Source organism: Macaca mulatta, chromosome 12 (assembly GCF_049350105.2).
Source record: "Macaca mulatta isolate MMU2019108-1 chromosome 12, T2T-MMU8v2.0, whole genome shotgun sequence".
Taxonomy (NCBI): Eukaryota; Metazoa; Chordata; class Mammalia; order Primates; family Cercopithecidae; genus Macaca; species Macaca mulatta.
In genome coordinates, this window is record NC_133417.1 from 128,220,116 (window position 1) to 128,245,764 (window position 25,649).

A 25,649-nucleotide genomic window follows, 5' to 3' on the forward strand; every position below is an offset into this window, starting at 1 on the left:
GCCTCTTGAGTAGCTGAGATTATAGGTATGTGCCACCATGCCTGGCTAATTTTTGTATTTTTAGTAGAGACGGGGTTTTACCATGTTGGCCAGACTGGTCTCGAACTCCTGACATCAAGGATCTGCCCACCTCAGCCTCCCAAAGTGCTGGGATTGCAGGCATGAGCCACTGTGCCTGGCCTCACATATGAGTTTTTGAGTGCAGATGTGTTTCCATTTCTCTCAGATATATATCTAGCAATGGAATTACTTGACCATATGCTAATCATATTCTTTTACAAGCTTTTCAATGGCATTTCATGGCTCTTATGCTGAATTCAGTCTCCTTTCTCTTGGTGCCCAAGTTTCCATATGGTCTGACCCTCACCTGCCTTGCTGCTGGTGTGGTCCTTGGATAGGCTGTGCCATTTCTTTTTTTTTTTTTTGATTATCAGGGGTTTCCGCTTTTGCTTCTTCTTCATTTTTCTCTTGCTGCCGCCATGTAAGAAGTCACCTTCTGCCATGATTCTGAGGCCTCCCCAGCTATGTGGAACTGTAGGTCCAAGTAAACCTCTTTTTCTTCTCAGTCTCGGGTATGATTTTATCAGCAGCGTGAAAACAGACTAATACAGTAAATTGGTACTAGTAGAGTGGGGTGTTGCTGAAAAGATACCCGAAAATGTGGAAGCGACTTTGGAATTGGGTAATAGGCAGAGGTTGGAACAGTTTTGAGGGCTCAGAAGAAGATAGGAAAATGTGAGAAAGTTTGGAACTCCCTAGACACTTGTTGAATGACTTTGCCCAAAATGCTGATAGCAATATGGGCAACAAGGTCCAGGCTGAGGTGGTCTCAGATGGAGATGAGGAACTTGTTGGAAACTGGAGTAAAGGTGACTTTTGTTATGTTTTAGCAAAGAGACTGGTGACATTTTGCTCCTGTCCTAGAGATTTGTGGAACTTTGAACTTGAGAAAGATGATTTAGGGTATCTGGTGGAAGAAATTTCTAAGCAGCAAAGCATTCAAGAGGTGACTTGGGTACTATTAAAGGCACAATTTTATTAGGGAAGCAGAGGAAAATTTGCAGCCTGACTACGGAATAGAAAAGAAAATTCCATTTTCTAGGGAGAAAATCAAGCCGGCTGCAGAAATTTGCATAAGTAGCAAGGAGCCTAACGTTAATCCCCAAGACCATGGGGACAATATTTCCAGGCCATGTCAGAGACCTTTGAGACAGGCCCTCCATTCACAGGCCCAGAGGCCCAAGAGGAAACAGTGGTTTCATGGGCCAGGCCCGGGGTCCTCGTGCTGTGTGCAGCCTAGGGACTTGGTGCCCTGTGTCCCACCTGCTCCAGTTGGCTGTAAGGGGCCTACGTGCAGCTCAGGCTCTGTTTTTAGTGGTTGGAAGCCCCAGGCATTGGCAGCTTCCATGTGGTGTTGAGCCTGAGGGTGCACAGGAGTCAAGAATTGAGGTCTGGGAACCTCCGCCTAGATTTCAGAAGATGTATGAAAATGCCTGAATGCACAGGCAAAAGTTGGCTGCAGGGGCAAGGCCCTCATGGAGAACCTCTGCTAGGATAGTGTGGAAGGGAAATGTGGGGTCAGAGCCCCCACACAGAGTCCCTACTGGGGCACTGCTTAGTGGAGCTGTGAGAAAAGGGCCACCATCCTCCAGACCCCAGAATGGTAGATCCACAGACAGCGTGCACTGTCCACCTGGAAAAGCCGCAGACACTCAACGCCAGCTTGTGAAAGCAGCTGGGAGGAAGGCTGTACCCTGCAAAGCCACAGGGGTGGAGCTGCCCAAGACCATAGGAACCCACTTCTTGTATCAGCGTGACCTGGATGTGCGACCTGAAGTCAAAGGAGATCATTTTGGAGCTTTAAAATTTGACTGCCCCACTGGATTTCGGGCTTGCATGTGCCCTGTAACCCCCTTGTTTTGGCCAATTTCTCCCATTTGGAATGGCTGTATTTACCCAATACCTGTGTCCCCATTGTATCTGCGAAGTAACTAGCTTACTTTTGATTTTACAGGTTCATAGGTGGAAGGGACTTGCCTTGTCTCCGATGAGACTTTGGACTGTGGACTTTGGGTTAATGCTGAAATGAATCAAGAATTTGGGGGACTGTTGGAAAGGCATGATTGGTTTTGAAATGTGAGGACATGAGATCTGGAGGGGCCACGGGTGGAATGGCATGGTTTTGCTGTGTCCTCACCCAAATCTCAACTTGAGTTGTATCTCCTAGAATTCCCACCTGTTGCAGGAAGGACCCAGGGGGAGGTCATTGAATCGTGGGGCCGGTCTTTCCCATGCTATTCTCGTGATAGTGAATACGTCTCACGAGACCTGGTGGGTTTACCAGGGGTTTCTACTTTTGCTTCTTCTTCATTTTCTCTTACCATGTAAGCAGTGCCTTTCACCTCCTGCCATGATTTTTGAGGCCTCCCCAGTCATGTGGAACTATAAGTCCAGTTAAACCTCTGTTTCTCCCCGGTCTCGGATATGTCTATATCAGCAGCATGAAAACGGACTCATACAGACTGACTTCTACTTCCTCTTTTTCTCCAGGACTTCGGCCACAGTGGGCTTTTTTCATCCCCTGTCTTCACTAAACTGTAGGTCTGGAAAGTTCTCTCTGGGCATTAAATTTTTTCCAGCTAAAATATGACATAGATATCAACAAAGAAATGGCACAGCCTATCCAAAGACCATATCAGCAACTGAATAAAATTTCACTGGTGGCAGGTAACTTCTCAACAGTGGATGAGTTCAGGAGGCTTATTGGGAAGTGAACTCACCGGGGATGAGACTGTTGTTTCTCACGGAGCAAGGAACCCCCGGGTCTGCCACCAAACTCAATTACTCTAGGGTAAAATGACGTGTATTTCTTAGGGTCAAGAGCTCATAGCTTGCTTTTATGACAGGACACCTCCACTGACTTCCTGTCTAATCCCTGCATCTGCCTCAGAGGGATTAGAATATAAAGTGAGTGTATTTAATTAGAATATAAAGTGGGCCGGGCGTGGTGGCTCACGCCTGTAATCCCAGCACTTTGGGAGGCCGAGGCGGGCGGATCACGAGGTCAGGAGATCGAGACCATCCTGGCTAACTCGGTGAAACTCCGTCTCTACTAAAAATACAAAAAATTAGCTGAGCGTGGTGGCGGGCGCCTGTAGTCCCAGCTACTCGGGAGGCTGAGGCAGGAGAATGGTGTGAACCCGGGAGGCGGAGCTTGTAGTGAGCTGAAATCGCGCCACTGCACTCCAGCCTGGGCGACAGAGCCAGACTCCATCTCAAAATAAATAAATAAATAGAATATAAAGTGAGTGTCTCCTCCCTTCCCCTAAACTATGAAACAAGAACATTTTTAAAAGACGCATCCTCCCTCCCCTAGTGGGTTTTAGGGAATAAGGAGATAAAGGTAGCTGCACTGAGAGCGAAGGTCTGGCTGCCTTCTGAACGTTGAGGCTTCCTTCTTGCAGTTCTCTAAACTCCAGGACAGGAAATTGCTGCCAGATAGGCTGTGGAACAATAATGCCAAACTCTAAAGGAGCTCTGGGGTCATCCTCAAGATCTCTTGCAGACTGGAGGAACCTTTCCAGACTCTGGGAGCAGCTTGAGTCTTGTCTCGGGGCTGCTTCACAAGGCCACATGCACGTTCTGTGGGGCTGCTGTGCCCGAGCACCATAGTCGCTAAGGAGTAAGGCTCCTCATTGCATCCTACCTGGGCCTCTGAGTCGGTCCGTTTTCATGCTGCTGATAAAGACATACCCGTGCTGGGCACGGTGGCTCATGGCTGTAATCCCAGCACTTTGGGAGGCTGAGGAGGGCAAATCACCTGAGGCCGGGAGTTTGACACCAGCCTGTAACATGGTGAAACCCCATCTCTACTAAAAATACAAAATTAGCCAGGCATGGTGGCACACGCCTGTAATTCCAGCTACTTGGGAGGCTGACGCAGGAGAATCACTTGATCCTGGGAGGCAGATGTTGTGGTGAGCTGAGATTGTGCCATTGCACTTCAGCCTGGGTAATGAGAGTAAAACTCTGTCTGAAAAAAAAAAGACATACCCCCGAGACTGGGTAATTTATAAAGAAGAGGTTTAATGGACTCACAGTTCCACATGACTGGGGAGGCCTCACAGTCATGATGGAAGGCAAAAGGCATGTCTTACATGGTGGCAGGCAAGAGAGAATGAGAACCAAGTGAAAGGGGGAACTCCTTACAAAACCATCAGATCTTGTGATATTTATTCACTATCATGAGAACAGTATGGGGGAAACCACCCTCATGATTCGATTATCTCCCACCGGGTCCTTCCCACAACATGAGGGAATTATGGGAGCTAAAATTCAGGATGAGATTTGGGTGGGAACACAGCCAAACTATAGCAGCCTCTGAGGGCTAATCTCCCATTCCTTCTCCTTCCCCTGTTCTAAGCTTGCTCTTACCTTTCCCCTATCTGTCTCAGTCTGGGGTCATCAGAAGCAGACCTTAAGATGAGGGCATGTGGGTGACAGGTGGAGGATGCACTTCCAGGTCCCCATGAGGGAATGGTAGGAGCAGCAGAGCACCGGGAGGCCAAGTGGTTCTCCCATGTCCACAGAAGGAAGCTCCCACTGAATCCTGCAGGGGGCCGTGAAGGGGAAGAGATGCCCTAGCAGGTGCTGGCAAAAGCACAGGAAACAAGGTGGGAAACACAAAAACGGTAAAAAGGGGCCCAAGGGGAGGAGCATGGACAACGTCCCCTTACCCTGCTAGGATGTGCATTCCAGTTAAAGGTCAAGGCCAAAGACTTCATGTGCATTCCCCACACACTGCTGAAGCATGCTTGAATTCTCGTTCTTTCCCTTTAAATTGTCTTGCTATCATCTTAAAGGGAACCCAGCTAAAGGTGGAGTTAAACAGCTTCCATTTAGAGCCGGAATTCCCCCGTTCTATCTTATTTAACGAGTCATTCAAATCAAGATAGTTTCCTGTTGATGGGACTGCCTTTTCAAAAAGGCACAACTAGATTATAATCTAGAATGGGGAGGAAATTGTGCTTTATTTTTTGTTTTGTGGAGGCTAGTCCAATATCTTTTATTTTGTAGGTCCTCAATTAATGTCTATCAATTGAGTTTGCTTTAACATTTAAGCTCTACCTTTTTTTGTTTGTTTCACATTTTTGTCTGCTCTCACAAATGTGATTTCTCTTAGAACTGACTCAAACATCTGGAGAGCCATTTGTATGTCCATTTTTATGGCCTTTTATATTTTCAGTCTTGACTATGCACTTCTACAGGATTTGAAAGAGATGAGAAAATACAGTAAGTACCCTATGTGGACAGATTCATATTCCATAACTTGTTTTCAAAATTATAGTCCTCTTGACTCACTTTCCTTGCATGTAAAAACATAACTTGGGCAGTTGATTATCCCTTATTGCTTGCTTCTTTTTTTTTTGCTGTTCAATAGGGAAAGTAGGTTGTTCCCTCTTGTAATTTCCAGAGTTCTTTGAGTTAAGGGGTGATTTTTCCTCCCTTCCCCATGGCTGTAAACACGTGGATGTGCACACTTGCACGTGTCCCTCACTCCCATGCATAGCCCAGTGTACTCTGGACAATTTTCTCTTCAACAGAAAACCAAGTTTCTGATTTCAGGTCATCCAATAGAAACCGTCAAGCAGAGCAGCGTGACATGGTTCTTAAGTCCCATAGGTCACGTTTTTGGCAAATAGCTGTGTCCTGTAACTGTCATTCCCGTCGTGTCCAGCTTACTCACCAGTGAACGCATGACATTTTCTTGGCCTTGGAATGTTCCATCTCGATTAAAACTAGAGGGAAAAAAAGCCATCCTTCAATATTGTAAATATGAGACAAGTACATCATGGAGACTTTTCTCATCGAACTGTAGAGGAAGAGCCTGCCCTGCTGGGGCCTCTTGGGAGAGATACCTGGTTCAGGATGGAACCAGCTCAGGACTGGAAGAGTCCTTTTAGTTTGTATTGTGTATTGAGAAAATTTATCATAACGTCTATTCCTTTTGTACTGCAGTAGTCAATAAAACTGTATAATTAATTAATTCACACCTATTCAATACATGTTTTGCACAGAGTAAAATTTAGCAAAATATGCAATGCAATAAGCATAGAATTAGACAATATAGTAGAAGGGATATATATATATATCCCTTCCACAAATATAAATTGTAATATATATTTAAATTGTTATATATATTTATATATTTGCATATCTATGTTATATATATTTTATATATATATGTTTTTATATATATATATATATTTTTAGGGCTAAGAAAGACATGACTTTGAATAGTAACCCAGTATCATTTTCTATCTATCTATCTATCTATCTATCTATCTATCTATCTATCTATCATCTATCTAACATCTATCTTCTATTCTATCACTGTGGTAAATACACATAACATAAAGTTTACCATTTTAACCTTTTTTGAGTATACAATTTAGTGGCAGTAAATACATTCTCAATGTTTTGCAATCATTGCCACTAACCATTTCAAGAACTTTTGCATCATCCCAAACTGAAACTCCACACCCATTAAACACTAACTCACCATTCCTCCCTCCCCACAGCTCCTAGTAGCCTCTATTCTACTTCTCATCTCTATTAATTTGCTCATTCTAGGTATCTCAGTGGAATAATGCAATATCTGTCCATTTGTGTTTGGCTTACTTCATTTAGCATACATATTTTCAAGGTTTATCCATGTTGTAGCTTACATCAGAATTTCATTCCTTAATTCCTAAATTTCATTCCTAAATTCCTTAATTTCATTCATTTTAGGCCTTTAGAAAAGGGCCTAAAAATAATATATTTTCTAGTTGCTGTGGCTCATACCTATTCCCAGTACTTTGGGAGGCCGAGGCAGGAGGATCACTTGAGCCCAAGAGTTTGAGATCAGCCTGGCAACATAGAGAGATCCCATTTCTACAAAAATATTTTTAAAATTAGCATGGCATAGTGGTGTGTTCCTGTGGTCCCAGCTATTTGGGAGGCTGAGGTGGGAGGATCACTTGAGCCCAGAAAGTTGAGGCTGCAGTGAGCCATGATTGTACCATTGTAGTCCCACCTGGGTGACAGAGCAAGAGCCTGTCTCAAAAACAAAACAACAATTGTATGTTTATACCACATTTTGTGTATTCATTCATCTGTCCATTGGTATTTGGGTTATTTCTACCTCTGGGTTATTGTGAATATGCTGTTATGAATATTAGTGTACTAATATCTGTTGGAGTTTGTGCTTTCACTCTTAAGTATATATTCAGAAGTGAAATTACTGGATCGTATGGCAGTTTTATGTTTAACTTTTTGAGGAAACACCCAACTGCTTTTCACAGCATCAGCACATCATTTTACAGAGCAGGAAAATGAGGCTCAGAGAGGTTAAACTACTAGCTCAGGATCACACAGCTGGCTTCTAATGAGGGTTATTAAATTTAGGTTTGTAATGTGGCTAGATAGTGCATTCCATAAATGGGCTTTCAATAAATCTTTATTCTCTTCCCTTCCCTTTCTGATGCTAATTCGTATATACTGGTCTAAAGTTTAAATTTACTTTTGAGTCCACACTCTTTCTTCCATTTTCTTATCATATTACAAAAGCAAACAATCTCCCTGAGCCCGGCTAAAATGATTCTAGAACTTTCTCACACTTCAGAAGTGCATGCTTCTTTCAAACAAATCACGCGCTGGTTACAGATCATGGCTCTTTGTCCACGGTCTTTCCCCAGGCAAGCTTGAGTGGCTGTAGTTAATATAGTTCGAGGGTCTTGAGGTAGTGGAATTGCTGTACAAACCCTTGGAGTGTAGAATTTTCACAATGAAGATGGATCTGGCCCTTTTTCCCTCTTCAATCCCAAACACACAGGATGGAATCAGTGAGTTCACACTATGCATGGGTAGGCCGAGTAGGAGGGTAATTGTAAGGTGTGTGCAGTGGAATTTGGAGGGTCAGGGTGGCCTTTCTTGTCCCAGGCCTGCCATCCCCCCAGGTGATTAGCCGCCTTTCTCAGCTCTCATTCTCCACCTCCTACCTGTAGGTTGGCTATTGGTCATTTGGGTCGGTATGACTGGACATTAGTGCTTCTCTCCCAGGAGTGTTTATATCTAAAACCTGAGTTCTGACAGTGGAATAAAAGACATATTCCAGAGGGTGCACCGGACTAGGGGGTGGCGTGCCGGCCTTGCATGGTGCTGCTGAAATCATGCCTCCTAGGACAGCCCCTTTAGATACTGAAGACTCCTCTTACCTGCACAGTGTCCTGATTCAGAGAGTGAACCAGATGCTGCTGCTAAGGGAGAGACACTCTGGGAGAAGCCAAACTGCAAGGAGCCTTCCGTTCTCTTCTTACTGGGCCAGGAGGAGGATTTTTTTTTCACTGAAAAATAGAATCACCAGCTTAAAACACAACCACTGAGGACTGGTGAGGAGAGGAGGCATTCATTTTGGTGTGAGGAGGAGACATCAGTACACGTTTCTCTCTCTCTTACACACACACACACACACACACACACACCCCACACACACACGCTGGGACATGGAAGACGTGTTTCAGTAGGTGTCATTCCCAAGCTGTCCACAAGATGGCGGAGAAACCCTGCTCACAGTCTGTCCTCCAAGGGCACCACCTCTGAAGAGTGATTTGCAGCCTCTGCCAGGCTGCTGGTAAATTGAGGTTTGGAGAGCAGCATGAAGCTTTCACCGCGGTGAAGATACCGTTGACATTTTCGGGATTCTGATTGTAAATTCAATTAAAAATCGATTGGGTTCCAGGAAACAAAATGAAATGACAAATGTGTACAAAAGCTCCTTGTGCAGGGCTTAGCCTGGAAAAGAGATGGAGGTCATATAGGAAGGCGTGGAAGGAGACCTGGGCAAGCTGCTGTGGGTGATACGGCACTTCCTGTTCTGGGAATCTTGAAGTCTGCGGGGGGTTCAGCTGTGCATCACACTGGGCATTTACCGTGGATAGCACTCGTCTGCATGCTGTGGAGACAGCCATACGGAAGAGTCCCGGTCTTTAGAGAGCTTGAATCTGACAAAAACTCACACCAGAAAAATAACGAGTGTGCCAGATGGTGGTCAGCACTACGGGAAAGATTTTACAGCTGACCACTGGAGGTGCAGGGCTTCACTTTTAAATAGCATGGCATCGGAAGACCTCTCGGAGACGGTGACATTTCAGTAAGACCTGAAGGACTGATGGTGTGAGCCACAGTGGTTTTAGGGGAAGACCATTCTAGACAGTGGGCACAGCAAAGACAATGGTCCTGGGGTCGGGAGGTGCCTGGAGGAGGCAGGGAGGACCCAGGAGGCTGATGTGTCTCCTGGGGCAGGTGAAGGGGCGGGGCCGGATATGAGTCAGAGAGATTCTAATGGGGGAAAAGCCAGAGATTTCGAAGCAGAGTGATCACATGAGACCCTGCAGCACAGTGTCAGGACTTTCGACTTTACTTTGGGAATTGCTGGAAGCCAATGAGCGTTCTGAATGGAGGCGTGGCATGATCTGCCTTGCATTTTGTAAGGATAACTCTGGCTCTTGTATTGAGAGGGGCCTACAGGCAGGAGCCGAAAGACCAGTTATGAGACAGCTGCCCTGTCTGGGTGAGAGACGGTGGTGACCAGCGCCAAAGGGAATGACGGTGGAAGTGAAGAGAAGTGGTCAGATTTAGGATATCTTTGGAGCCAGTAGAGTTGATGGTAGATTGAGTGAAAAAGTTTGAGCGGCAGAGAGGGGTCGGGGATGACTCTGAGGTTATTTCCCTGAGCAATTGGGCAGATGGAATGGCGATTAACTGAGATAAGCCGGAAGAGCAAGTTTTGTGGGGAAAGATCAGGAACTCAGTTTGGGATATGCTGAGTGCGGGATGCCTTTGAGATGTCCGAATTAGGATGTTCAGATGTCCAAATGGAGATGTTCAGATCTATGAACCTAGAATTCAGGGGCAGGGTCCAGTCAGATATAAATCTGAGAGTAGCAGGTCTGAAGATGATATTTAAAGGCATAGACTGGAGTGAGAATGGGTAGACAAGACATAAAGGCCAACACTGGCGTGCTCCAATGTTTAGAGTTTGGGGAGGTGTGGAGGAACCAGCAGAGGTAACTGAAGAGGGTGGACCAGCGAGGCTGGAGAAAACTCAAGCCCGCAGAATGTGGTGTCCTGGAAGCCAAGTAGGTAAAAGGCCGAGGAGGAGGGAGAGGTCTACATGTCAGCACTGCCAGTATCTGGGGCTGGATAATCCTTTGTTGTCAAAGGCTGCCCTGTGCATTGCAGGATGTTTAGCAGCATCTTTGTCTTCTTCCCGCTGGATACCAGTTGCACCTCCCTCCCTACTGTGTCAACCAAAATGTCTCCAGACACTGACTGCCACAAGTCCCCAAAGGACAAAATCTTCCCTAATTGAGAACACTGTTCTAACTCAAGGAGTGAAGAACTAAATTCTAGCACAGGAAGCTCTCTCCTAACCGAAGGCAGAGGAAGTACTGGAGAGGCTGACACGTTTGAGTTGAACTTTGAAGGCTGGGTAGCGTATGGACAGAGAGTAGCTGGGGTTGAGTGCGGAAGGCGATTCAGCCTGGAAAAAGTTCCTGATGCTTGACAATGTCCCTGCACAGAGACCAGCGTCACTTTTCGAAGCCACGGAAATAGCGATATCATTTTTACCATCTCCTGCTCTAGGCAGAGGCAAGGTTTCCATGACATCTGTCTTCCCAACAAAGGAAGACTGGAGGTTAAATGAATTGTTTTTCTAAAATATAATTTAGGGAGATTTAGGCATGACCATACATGTCACACTATTTAAAAAACGTTATTAAAAAAAGAAAAAAAAAAAGCCCTGCTCCCCTGCCCTCCTCAGCTCTCCCACCTTCTACCCCTGGCACCTTTCCAAATTATAAATGAGAAGCTTGTCTTTCCCTCAGGTTCCATATATGACACCAAATTGTTTTTTTCCATCGTTGGAATATAAATTATTGCTTTGTTTAAATTTGATTAAAAATCTCTCCCTTCCTTTCAACACACACACAGTCACGTACACACACATGTGCGCGCACACACACACGGAGAGAGAACTGAAATACAAGTTTGGTTTTTAAAAATTTATTTTAAGCATCTACTCCATGGTCTCATTAGGAGTTTTACTGAGCACTCACTGGAGCAATTCTTTTTCTGGACATTTAGCCAATATGTCCAGGGGACGCACTCATGTTGCAAATATAAGAATCTCAACAGAAAAAGTATTCAGAGTGAGAAGGGGTAAATTGGGTTTCACTGTGAGATGGGGGAGGTCTAGATATGACTCAAGTAAAGACCAATTTAAGTGGAAAGTGTCAGGACTTTGGAAGAAATGAAAGACTTTTGCAGCAGAGGAGAAGGGAAAGGAAGCTCCTGGGTGAATAGGAGGGACTGGCTATCAGCGTTATGTTATCTTCTTGAAACTTGCTGGGCAAACTTCCTGTTGGTAAGTTATAAGGAAATGCACTAATTAATGAACATGGCATTCAGATGCAGACCCTGTAAAGCTGGGCATGAAAATGGCCTGTTTCAGGGGTTCCCAAGACTGGTCATAATCATCAGGGATGCTCAAAAGGATGGAACCCTCCCCTAAAATTCGGGATCTATCCACGTGGAGTAAGCTCAAGGCATCTGTGATTTGTAGAAGTTTCTCAGGAACTGCACACTAGCCCTGGACTCCATATTGCCATTTGGGAATTATTTGTCCAATTTTAACAGAAATGAAGGAGCTTCAGGTCTTAGCCAAGAAAAAGATTCTATAACTTTGTGAACCTGACTTCCCCACCTTTTTTTGGGGGGGGGATGGAGTCTCACTCTGTTGCCCAGGCTGGAGTGCAATGGTGTGACCTTGGCTCACTCCAATCTCCACCTCCTGGGTTCAAGTGATTCTCCTGCCTCAGCCTCCCGAGTAGCTGGGATCACATGCATATGCCAACACACCCAGCTAATTTTTGTATTTTTAGTAGAGACAGGGTTTCACCATGTTGGCCAGGCTGGTCTCGAACCCCTGATCTTGTGATCTGCCCGTCTTGGCCTCCCAAAGTGCTGGGATTACAGGCGAGAGCCACCGCACCTGGCCCCCCATTTTTTTAAGTCAACAATTTGGTGGCTAAACGAAGATGGTAAGATCTGAGCAGATATGTGGCTGAGAAAATAAATTTTTGACTTTTTATTGTAAGGAGACTTTAGTTGAGCATGTGGCAAACTTCTCCTTCCCTGTTTTCATTCCTCCTCTTTGTCTTGGCGGTGAACCCTATCATCCAGCACTATTTGTGCTTTGGTCCGTGATGCCCCGGCCAATGGCCCTGGTGTGTAAGTCAGAGCCAGTAAGTGAGACTGTGCTTGTGCCAGTAGTTTATATATACTGGTATGTGTTTGCCATTCATATGAAGTGATAGTGACATCATGCCTTCCCTCTTTTGACCTCTCTTGAAGAAATGCCCACTTCTCCTAGTGTCCTCTTCTAAATGTCCCTGGTAAGTAGGGCTGGATAACCCTATTCACCAGGGATGGGAAAAACCAAGAGTTTCCCAAAGAATGGCCACTGATATTCTGGCAACAAACCAGCACCAATCCAAGAGATCCTTCTATGCTAGCAATGGGAAGAACAAGATAAGTGTTCGAAGATCGTGGCTTGCTTTGGAACCATAAACATACAACGACATGTGATATTTAAAAAGAGGTCCTTTTTAAATCTTAATGGCCATCTTAGTGCCCCCTGACAGGTCTTCAGTAGCCTCGATCACAGAGCTGTCTTCTAAGCACATAGGCCGAAATCTGTATATATGACTAGCTTATTTGGTATCTTCCTCTGTCAACAGGAATCTATTCTCTCCTTGGATGAAGTAGTGAAGCGCAGTTTATACTCTGTAAAGACAGATGGCTAAGTTATAAGACATTTTCACAGGCTGCTAATAAAAATAATGATAACATTAGCCGGTGTTTGTTAGCACTTTATCAGGAATAGGCACTACATGAAGCCTTTGCATGTAATATCTCATTTAATTTCCTCAACAATCATATGAGGTGGGTACTGTTATTTTCACTGTTTTACAGATGAGTAAAGTGGAGGCTTAGAGGGGTTAAGAAGCTTGCTTGAGACTGGTAAGGGGCAGATCTAGGAGTCAAACAAGGTCTGCTTGACTCTGAGTTCATGTTCTTAAAAACATCTTTGCTACGCTGTCCTGTATGAGCTTTTGACACAGTTGTTGCACAGTAAAAACAATGGGGTTCACATGCATTCTGATCGCTGTGAATTCCTGCACATCTTACCAAGAACACCTGTCTGTACTTCAAGACTGCTGACCTTAACAAGTCTGTTGCTGGGGAAGGGGAGGAGGAAGAACGCAAGAGGATACAATTCTTTATTCCTTCTGCTTTACTGCATCACCCAAATCCCCATATAAAGGATCTATTGAAAAATAAAATAACTCCTCTTATTGTTCATCATCTAGTCACCCCGGGAAATCAAGTTAAAGATTAAATCCTGAACACACCAATGTTATTAGTCATCACCATCGAGGGCTTTAGCCCATTGGGTAATACCAAGCTCCTTACATGTCACTGATTTCTTAATTGGCAGCTTGTGACTCATAGCTGAAGAAGGGAAGAAAAGCTCTATGATCCTGCAATGTCCTAATTGCCAATTGAGTTTCTCTCAGAGGGCATGCTCTGTGTGTTTTGAAAACCTCATACTGCCACCCGCAATTTCATGATCACCCAGGAAACTTTCAAATATCTTCAAAGATGTTACTTTCCTGTAAGTGTTATTTCCGCTAATGAGACCAGAGGGCAAGGCGACCTTGTCTTCCTCCTTCTGAAACTTTCTCTTCATCCTTCACTGTCTGCTATTTACTGCCACAGGCCTGTCTTTACCTAGTCCCTATTTCTCTGAAATTCTTCTTGAATTTTAAACATTTTATTTTTACCTTTTTCAGAGAAGCAGCAGTGCCTCTGGCTCAAAGACAATGCATTTGGGTAAAACTGGCTGCCTGCGGGGTGAACCTCACCCTCAGGGTCCCTCTTCACAGCAGACGAGTGGCTCAGGCACCGGGGCCCAGGTCCCGGGCACACCTGCTACACTCCTCCAACTGGAGTAGCCACGGGGGAGTGGGGGGCACACAAGAAGAAAAGACCTTTTTTTTTTTTTTTTTTTTTTTTTTTTGAGACAAGGTCTTGCTCTGTCACTCAGGCTGGAGCACAGTGGTGCAATCATGGCTCACTGTAGCCTGGACCTCCTGGACTCAAACAATCCTCAACCTTAGCTACCTGAATAGCTAAGACCACAGACACGTGCCACAATGCCCAGCTAATTTTTGTATTTTTTGTAGAGACAGGGTTTTGCCATGTTGTCCAGGCTGGTCTTGAACTCCTGAGCTCAGGTGATCCACCCACCTTGGCCTCCCAAAGTGCTGGGATTACAGGCGCGAGCCACCGTGCCTGACCAAAAGACCTGCTTTCTGTCTTCAGAGTGTTTACAGCCTGACGTGGAGGAAAACAAAAGTATCTAAAACAAGCACAGTATAAGAAAAAATGTAAGAGATGTCTTAAGAAATATCTTCACCAAAGTGCTATAGAAATTAAGAGAAGAAAATGGTATTTTCATACAAGCCATGTCAGATGCATTGCAGAAGCCCCTGCTTTCAAAACTCTTCTCCCACACAGTATAAATACACTATTAAGCCGAAACCAACCTGATTCTAATTTTTCCCTACAGGTGAATGTGCATTTAAAAGCCCAGGTTTTTCCACTTAACCGCAGGTGTTGCCCAGTATTGCCTCTGCTCCGTCCCTTTCCTTTCTTCTCTGCATTTGGCTTGGTGCCCCTGAACGTCACTCTGTTGTCCAGCTAAAGATGGTGAACGTTCCCTCTCCAAGCAGAAACAGGCCATTGGGTGGATATTTCTGAAGGGTTCGGAACATCCTTCCAGAGGGTCCCCAGCTTGCTCTGGATTCTGACAGTGGCACCTGGACATGATACTCAAGCTTCCTTGACTGGAGGCTTGATGCTTCTCCAGCAAGTGTTAAAGTTACCCAGATACTTCTGAAACTTGTGAAAAGATACGGCTTTTTCGTGTATGTTATTTTCACTAATGCGACTGGAAGGTCTTTTCCCTCTATCACCCTGTCTCCATCCTTCTTTATCTATGTCAGCATGAAATAATCAAAAGGATCAGAATCCAGCTTTTAAGAGTTTATTCAAGTGAAAAGCTGGGAATAACCATTTTCTTCAGAAGACACAAACTCCAGAAAAATGGGTCCAGTTCTCCAAAATTAAAAGTTACCTTCCTGCTTATACTGGCAGAAAACAAAGAAGCTTGATAGGATTGTAACATTTTCTATACAGGGCTTGTCGGTGATTTACAGCAATGTAATTCATTATAGTTTGTTTTCTTTTCCATAGGACTTGTTTTTGCTTTCTTTCCAATTTAAAAGAATGCATTCAACATTCCGTCTTTAGAAAATGTGATAACCATCAAGTCTTTGTGTGAGAAAGGTAAAAGGGAAGTTAATCTATAATGAATATCAACAGTGAAGAGGGAAGGGGTCTTCCCTGGCTCCCTTTAGTCATTTACAACATTTTAAAAACAAGGTAGGTAAGGAAGAAGTCTAATCTATAATGAGAGAAACAACAGTTACACCTGCCCAGGTTACAGCTGCCTCTCCCATGACTCAGTCACCATAGTCGTATTTCTTTAAAACTCAAAATAATTTGGAGTCCCCACAGCCTAGAGTTTGAATGACTTATTTTCACATCTGCAAGTCATTGAGAACTACTCCTGTCCCCTTGTCCCTCCCTATACCATTTCCTCCCCCTTCTCTGAGTTCTTTTTCCCAGTCTCCTTTGCCGGACACCTGACAACGCCCACTCATCTTACGTGCTGAAGTCATCCAGGATTTTCTTCCAGATTCCCTGTTTCTATTTCGGAACCAACCTGTTCCTTTTAACCATTTGCCTGGTTTAATTCCCATTGCTTTTCCCCTTGTATGTAAAAATTGAAGTATGACTTATTTGCCTTAAAGTGCACACTTCTTAAATATATATGCAATGAATTTTCACTTATATGTACACCTGTGTAGCTGCCAGCTAAACCAACGTTAGAGAATTTCCAGCCTCCAGAAATGCTCCTGCATGACCATCTCAGCCAGTACCCCAAACGAAGCCTTGATTCTGGCCTCCACCGTCATAGGTTGGTTTTGCTTACTTTTGGACTTCATATGAATGGAATCACACAGTGTGTACTCTTCTGTCTTTAATTTCTTTCATTGAACATTATGTCTGTGAGATTCGCACATGTATCAGCAGCTTATTCTTCTTTCTTGAAGTGATTTCAGATACTCCCTACTGATAGCATTGTCTCATGAGCATGAGAACTGCATTGGGGGAAGAGGAAAATTACAGATAAAAATATAAATAACACCAAATCTGCTGACTATAACGGTTTGAGAATTGCAAGGGAGTTTGAGAATTCTGAGACTGTCTCAGGCAATGAGTCTTTGGTGGTTAAAGTAAAGCCAGAACTGTTTCCAGCCATATGACCCTTTGAGTCCAGTGGTACTTTAAAGTTAGGGGAAGTTGTTTTCCTGGGAGAGGACAAGGTCCACCTCTCAGTGTCCAGTGCCCTGGGGTTGAACACCTGGACTCCTAGACTAGTACTGTCTATTTTGAGCAACGATGGGACCTTGTGCTCCGGGGACCTTTACATTTTTGTGAGGAGCCAGCGAATATGTCGGTGCACCAGGCATTGAGACTACACGAATACTATGTCTTGCAAATGTATTTATTGCCACTTTTGTGGTCTGCATAGATGCTCTTCTGATTAGTAAACATAAAATTACTAGATGTATGTTTGACTCCATCGTTTTCTGCCATTCAGATAGCTTTTTAAAAAACGAAGCAAAAGGAAAAGTATGATGACATTCATGTAGAAGAGTTTTGGAAATTTTCTGGTGTTAAGTAAGATATGTTCTTTTATATCTAGAAAGGTTAGAAACCATCTCAGTTTATTGTACCCAGAAAGTGTTTAGGGCTCAAAATGTGCTTGTTGAATGTTGAACAAACGAGGAGATGGGGCTTCTGGGAGAGTAAGTGACTAGACAAAGGTCTCACTGCAGTTAATGGAAAAACTGTACAGGAAGGCAGGTCTCATGGCATCAAGAAGGTCTAAATTTTACCCCTAAGGTTTTGCACAGATAACGGCTCCTGGGAACCATCTCTTACTCTTTTTGTGTTTCTGGGTCTTTGTAATTAGGCTTTCTGTCTTGTGTACCAAATTCTCCCACAAATCACTAAAGATTTTATAGACCTTAAATTGAAAACAAAATGATAACATTTTGTCATAGTGCCCAAGTTAGTAATAAAATAGTGTGATTGCTTTTTAGAGATTTGATTTGAGAAGTTTGTAGGGTTATTTGTGCCCAGGCAGATTAACCAGTAACTGCTTAGCCACCTTGTCTGCATTCAGCTCACTCTTTAGAAGGAGCAGCCTTTAACCAACCTCTCCCCATTTCCCCCATCCCAAGCCTCTGGTAGCCACTTGTCTACTCTATTTCTTTGAGTTTGACTTTTTTAGATTCCACATAGAAGCAAGATCATACTGTATTTGTTTTTCTGTGTCTGAATTATTTTCACTTAGCATGATGTCTTCCAGGTTCATCCAAGTTGTCGCAAATGGCAAGATTTGCTTCTTTATGGCTAAATAATATCCAACTATACACACACACTTGCGCGCGCACACACACACACAGACACACACATATGTATTTCACAATTTCTTTATCTATTCATATCAATGGGCAATTATGGTGGTTATATCTTGGTTATTGTGACTGGTGCTCCAATGAATAATAGAGTGCAACTGTCTCTTTGAGCTATTGATTTCATTCCTTCTCAACACCACACACACACACACACACACACACATGCACACACCCACACTGGTAAGTAGGTGAGTTGACAGATGTGTGAACAAACCTGATTGTGGTCATGTTTTCACAATACATACATATATCAAATCCTCATATCGTACATCTTAAACTGATAGTTTTGTCAGTCAGTTACACCTCAATAAAGCTGGAAAAAATAAATAAAAGGAACATCCTGCTGGCTATCTCCATGGGGCAGCCTGGCCCAGCAGAGCCACTCTCCAGACACTGCGCATGCGTGTGTCCCTGTAGGAAGCTGTTCCTCCCTGACCCGTGAAGCTGGTCCCTGTGAGATGTTGCTATCCTTGGGGAATGCCTGAAGTGGCTCCTGCAATGTTCAAAGGCTTCTGTGACAACCTCCAACCCACCTCTATCTCTTCTGCCTAACTCAGCTCCAAAGACTGTGCTGGACTCTGCCTGGAAGGGTGAGTGAGGTGCCCATTTTTTCTCTTGCCCAGAGACCCTCCCCTTCTTCCATGTGCGCCTAAAGCTGTCCTGAGGCACCAGAGAGCCCCTGTCTCTTTTTCACTCATGTCTGCTAAGCCTGTGTTCACACAGCGAGGTACACCCCGCTGGAGAAACAGAATCTGCTTTCAGCTTCATCTGCAGAACTAGGTCACTTTAGTCTTTTGCTAACCAGATTACCAATAAAAATGCCTGGAAAAAGATGGAGAATGAGGTTCAAAAATGAAAACAAACAAAATGAAACAACATTAAGACAAAAGATAAATCTGTGATGATTTCTTGAGTATAGCATGTTTCTATTTCTGCTTCTGTGGTTCAGACATCAAAGACTTAAAGTAAATCTCTTTGTTGTAAGATTAAAGAAAATTTCCCATGTTAAATAAAATTAAAAGTTTGGATTAAAGGAAGCAACACTATCAGCTAGTTTCTTCCATTGGTTGCATCATCGACATCTTTGAACCCCAGGATTTCAGATGGAGCAACTTCCAAAAACTCTTGTCCTTTCAAGCCATTTCTGCAGTGACGCTGAGGCTACTGGAGAATCTGTTTGGCCAGTGGAGGGCACTTCAGCCTCTTGCTCTGGGCGTAATCACTTTGTTTTTCACACATGACCTGGTAGAGCTGATGCAATTCTAGTGCCTCACACAAACAGTTCCATTTGCAACCTACTAGATTGCGTCATTCATCTCTTTTTGCTCTTGTGTTTCCTTCTAATATTGAAAGTAGACTTGCCTGCTTGGAAACCTGACATCTGTGCTAGGAGGATGAAAAAGTCTTGAAGCCAGGGACAAGATGGCCTGCAAAGGGATCAGGTTGTATTTTGACCAAAATAAAGACTTTTTAAAGACTTTTGAAGCCTTATTTATGCTATCAGGCCTCCAATTTAAAAGATATTACTGTCAGTAGATGTCTTCTGATTTCGAGAAGCACACGTGATGAGTTCTGGGTTACTCACCTTCCCACGGCATCCTCGGTGTTCCCAGCCTTGTTGTTGCTCTCAGCCAGCCTCAACAAAAACCACTTCCTCTAGAAGCCTGCCCCTTCCCCCACTCCTATTTGCGAGTCTTCCCGGCTGCCCTTTTCTAGTGCTTCAACCACGGTCCCCCACCTGCCTCTTCCTCTACCTGCTCCCCTAACAGCTCCACCTTGCCCCTCCTCTTAAGGGTGAGCAGTAGCTACAGGTAGAGAAATATTTAGCACCATGCTTTTATTTTTGGACTCCCCAGTAGACCCGAGTGCTTTATTCAAGGAGGATATCAGCTTTGATTTTCCCTCTCAGCAAAGTGCTTTAAAGGTGAAAGTGCCTTTTCACAGAGCTGGGACCACCTTGCATCACAGCCTTGGAGCCATTTCTGTGTGGCAGAGGGAAGGCTACCCCCTCGTTCCCCTCTTTCCGTCTCCATTGACAGCCTTCTCTTTGAAGCTGATGTGTGCCTCTGACTTTCTGCAACCCTGAGCTTTCAACATTGTGTTTTTCGGCTAGCCATTCTACAGCTTGATCATCTGAATGCAGATATGCATAGAGGTTCTGCTCGTGACCATGTGACCCAGCTTTGTATCCTGCAAGAGCGGTGGGGTTGGTGTGGAGGATGAGAGCTGGAGCTCTGGAGTCAATGTGCCTAGAGGGAATTGTGGATTACTAGCGTGTAATCTTCAGCAAGCTAATTCATGGCTCTGTGCCTTAGTTTCCTCCTCTGCAAAATGGGGGTAGTAACGGAACCTACTCATGGGATCATTAAAAGGATTCTATGAGACAGTACTTATTATAAATTAAAGTGGTTTGTGACATAGAGTAAATGGTCAAAAAATGTTAACTAGTAGTCAAAAGAGAAGTAGGGTAAGATTTAATTACATTTATAAAAATCACTCAAGCCTGCAACCGCCCAGTGCACCTGAGGGAGTCACAGAATCATCGTTGTCCAAATCTAGTTCCTACTTGTTCCAAGCAAGAAAATGTCAGGGCCCATGGCTCTGTCCTTCTTTCCTCCATCTGTGAGGTAGCAATGTGAATGCCTCTCTTCCTTTCTCTCTAGGTACCCATAGTCGGAGAGACAGTGTATTCTACACCAGGACTTCCAAAATGTTAATGTGCGTAGGAATCACTTGGAAATCTTAGAAAAATACGGATTCTGATTCAGTAGTTCTGGGCTGGGGCCTGAGAGTCTGCATTTCTTTTCTTTTTTTCTTTTTGAGTTGGAGTTTTGCTCTTTTTGCCCAGGCTGGAGTGCAATGGCATGATCTAGGCTCACTGTGACCACCGCCTCCCCAGTTCAAGTGATTCTCTTACCTCAGCCTCCCAAGTAGCTGGGATTACAGGCACGCACCACCACGCCTGGCTAATTTTTTGTATTTTTAGTAGAGATGGGGTTTCACCATGTTGGTCAGCTGGTCTTGAACTCCAGCACCTCAGGTGATCCACCCACCTTGGCCTCCCAAAGTGCTGGGATTACAGGTGTGAGCCTCTGTGCCTGCCCGAGATTCTGCATTTCTTTCAAGGTCACAAGTGCTGCTGTTACTTCTGGTCTGGGTACCACATTTTGAGTAGCAAAGATCTATACAATGATCTGACCTGGAGGCAGGAGCCCATCTGGGTGAATATTAGGTGGAAAAGAACACCAGGAGTGGCTCAGCTGCTAGGGCTCAGGATGGTGTTTCAGGCTCCTGTGTGGTTATACCCCAGAAATGCAAATGGACTCTTGCTAAAAGGTTCTGAAATGGCCACAAATATTTGAAAACCCCGAGGTCAAGGCCATCTTATTTTGGGCTCAGTCTTTATTTATTTTTATTTTAAATATTTATTTTATAAATCTATTTATCTATGTATCTATCTATCTATCTAGCTAGCTATATCTGTGGTCCCCCACCCAGAGATGGACTCAATACACAAGGACCATTTTCCATACACCTGTTTTCAGTCACAACCAATTAGCAGGACGCAAGGACCCATTCCCTAGTCGCAATATATATGTATACACACACGCACGCACACACACACACACACTTTTTTTTTTTTCAAGAGAATCATAGGAAACTTTCAAAAGGGACTTAAATATGCATTTTGAAAGCAAAGATAGTCACAGTAAATTCAGTATATTTTTGAAAAAATGATTCAGATGTACATTTTGAAAGAAAAGTCACATTTTTTTTCCAGCATTTTAAAGTTTTAGGAATACATGATATAAAGTTGTGACTCTGGAGCCCTACTTTCTTCCTTATACTCCCTTCTGTGTATGTACAAATCACATCCATATTTCATTTGGCTAAAATGATAACTTCCTAAGTTTGTAATTCTTCACTGTTATTGTAAGGAGAACTTGAGAGAGGTGGTCAAAGTGAGGGGCAAGGAAGGAGCCCTTCCCGATGAGCAGCAGCAAATGACCACTGGAGCAAGGTCAAGACTGTCTTGATTTGCAGCTAGTTCCATTGGCCCAGAGTTTTTCAGAGCACACCGGCAGCTCTGAAGTTTCCTATCCTGTGTCTCAATGTGGTTTTCTGAGATTTAGTTTTGATGAATCAGATCCTCAGGGGCATACATTTTTATATTGTAGGCTAAAGCTGCCACAGGGAGGGAAACTTAGGGATTCTTTTTTAGATTAAGTGGTATCTGTCATTTGCAGATACTCATCTATCTTTGCGGATGCCCATCTTTGATGGCACTTTTTATGTAGGTAAGTTTCGTGGTCCATAGGTCCCTGGTTCATAGTACATGGCTGACCCAGAAGGGAGACTCTATCCACAAAGGTGTAATCACCTGACAGGCTCTTCCTGCCTGCTGCACAAACAAAACCAATTCACTGAGACCATGGTATTGCAGTAAAGAAAGAGTTGAATTAATGCTAGGCTAAGCACATGGAAGATGGAGTTAAGACTCAAATCAGTCTTCCCAAACACTTGGAGGTTAGGCTTTTCCAAGGCAGGGGACTAGGGAATGGGTCCACATGATTTGTTGGGGATGCAATCATAGGGTGTGGAAAATGGTCCTTGTGTGCTGAGTCTGCCTCTGGGTAGGTTTAGGGGGTGAAAAAGGTCAGCTGAGTCATGAGCCATGAGTCCAGGTGGGATCACTGAGCGTCCAGAATGCAAAGGTCTGAAAGCATCTCAAAAGACCAATCTCAGGTTCTACAATAGTAATGTTGTCTATAGGAGCAATCGGAGAAGCCGCAAATCTGGTAACCTCTGGCCACATGACTCCTGAGCAGTAGGAGGTTATAGAAACTATACCTACATTTCAGTGGAGTTCAGGCCCCTCCCATAATCCTAATCTCATGACTTTTCACCAGGTTTTTGTCACTGAGCAAGGGGAGAATGAGTTTTAGGGAGGAACTATTCTCATCCTTGCTTCCAAGTTAAACTAAACTAAATTCCTCCCATGGTTAGCTTGGCCTATGCCCAGGAATAAGCAAAGCCAGCCAGCCTGTGAGGCTAGAAGCAAAATGGAGTCAGCCCTGTTAGACTTCTCTCACTGTCATAATCTTTATAAAAGAAGTTTCAAGGGTTGCCAGGAGAGTTTCACAGGACCTGGTCCGTTTGGATGTAAGACACCTCTTTCTTCAGACTCCCTCCACGTGGACCCATTCTGCTGCTGGACCAGATATGTTGATGTGAAATTTGCTGTTGGCCTGGCTTTCTATGTTCATGCTATAAAAGGACAGTAGTAGCAATGTATTTCCTGAGTATTGGAAGAAACAGCCAAAAAAGAATTGACCTAACCTTGAGATGAACCCCATACCCTTGAACCTGTAGATGTATATTCACGAAAACAAATGGAAGGACCTTGGGCACTTGACCCTTGTTTTGTTACAGTTTATATTATTAGTAGCAGAGATTTAGGCCAGGAGGTTGGATTCTTGTCTGTGACCTGGATAGAACATACTAACTTTATTTATGTTGTAATGTCAATGATTCTTTGACTTTATGAGACAGAAGTTCACTTCCTTGAATGGAAGTTACACATTTTATTTTATTTTTCTGTCAACTGGGAGAAGTCCACAGCTCTACTAGGCTGATCAGCTCTTATCATATGTACATGTCTTTCCTTTTATATGTTTAAATCTTTGAATTTTATAGAATCCTCAGAATTGAAACTTTATGCACTTTTGAACCTTTGAAACCTTTCTTTTTGCTAGGACCATACGACACTTAAATATACCTGAAGTCATATGTTATTAGATTTTGAATATTTTATATGGCTTTGTCTGATCTGAGGCCGGAACTCATTGGATAATTCTACTTTTATTCTCCCTAGAGTTAAAAACTGCTTTTTATTTATATTCACTATCTTATTCTTTGTCAATACACAAATGTGATTGAATAACAAGGCTCAACAGAAATACATGAAAGTATTTCACTCTCTTTTAAAATATTTTATGTTAACTCTTTTTCATTTTGTGTACAACAAGTATTTTTCTAAAAACTTTGTTTCTCAGACCCCTTTGAGAATCTGACAGGCTGTTGGATTCTCTTTCTAGAAAAATACACACATATAAGACATTTTGCCCTGGCTCTTAATTATTGGTTATTACTGGGTTATATTAAATTCTTCATCTGCACTTCACTTTTTGTGGTATTGCTGTCTTCCTATTTTTCTCATATTTTCTCCTTTATTTGTTCTTTCTTTCAATCAATTTCCTTTCTTTCAATTTAATATCTAAGTACTATAACACAGCTTTGAGTGCAGTGCTATAGGCACACAAAATATTGAACAACGAGCTTCCTCTTTGGGATCAGATAATATTGCCAAGAGGCAGGAGGAACTTTGAGCTGGAAATTGAGAAATGAGCTGAAGTTTCAACGCAGAGTAGATAGAGGAAAAGATGTGGCCCTCCACTCTTGCCAGGGTGACAGAGCAAGACTCTGTTTTAAAAAAATTAGATGAAACAGCACATGCCAGGGCAATAAGTCTGGAAAAGTTTGTGAAAGTTCAGTGAGAAGGGGCAATGGCAGTACAGGGGACCAGGGCTGTGGCTGGAGTGCTGGAGAGAAGAGCAAGGGTCAGCAAGAATGAGCATAAGGAGACCTCTTGCTCTATATTTAAGTTCCAATATCATAAACACAGTGAGTGTTTCCGTTCCTTGGTTTGGGGGTTTAGCAGTCCCTGAAGTCTCCCATTTGAAGCCAAGAATAGCCTCAATCAATAATAGTGTCTTAATTTCCAAATATACAACTTCAAACATTTTGAAAGAATAATTGGTGTTCAATTCTGATTTAGTTAGTTTGGGTGGCCATTACAAAGTATCTTAGACTGGGTAATTCATAAACAATAGAAACATATTGCTCACAATTCTGGAGGCTGGAAAGTTTAAGAGCAAGGCATCAGCTGATTCAGTGTCTGCTTAGGGCATGTCCTCATGGCTGGTGCTTTCTATGTGTCCTCCCAGGGCAGAGGGGGTGAATAGCCTCCCTCAAGGCTTTTTTAATGAGGGTTCTGTATTAGTCCGTTTTCACACTGCTGATAAAGACATACCTGAGACTGTGAAATTTACCAAAGAAAGAGGTTTGATGGACTTACAGTTCCACGTGGCTGGTGGAGGGGAGCGGGGTTCACAATCATGGTGGAAGGCAAGGAGGAGCAAGTCATGTCTTACATGGATGACAGCAGGCAAAGAGAGAGAGAGAAAACTCATACAGGGAAGCTCCTCTTTATAAGACAATCAGATCTTGTGAAACTTACTCACTATCATGAGAACAGCAGGGGAAAGACTTCCCCCCATTATTCAATTATCTCCCACCAAGTCCTCCCACAACACATTGGAATTGGGTGGGGACACAGCCAAACAATATCATTCTGCTCCTGGCCCCTTCCAAATCTCATGTTCTCACATTTCAAAACCAATCATGTGGCCAGGCACAGTGACTCATGCCTGTAATCCCAGCACTTTGGGAGACTAAGGCAGGTGGATCACAAGGTCAGGAGTTCAAGACCAGCTTGATCAATGTGGCAAAACCCCATCTCTACTAAAAAAATACAAAAATTAGCTGGGCATGGTGGCACGCCCCTGTAGTCTCAGCTACTAGGGAGACTGAGGCAGGATAATTGCTGGAACCCAGCAGACAGAGGTTGCAGTGAGGCGAGAGCATGCCAGCGCACTCCAGCCTGGGTGACAGAATGAGACTCTGTCTAAACAAACAAACAAACAAACAAACAAACAAAAAATCCCAACAAAAATCAAAAGCAATCATGAGTCTTAACTCATTTCAGCATTAACTCAAAAGTTCACAGTCCAATGTCTCATCTGA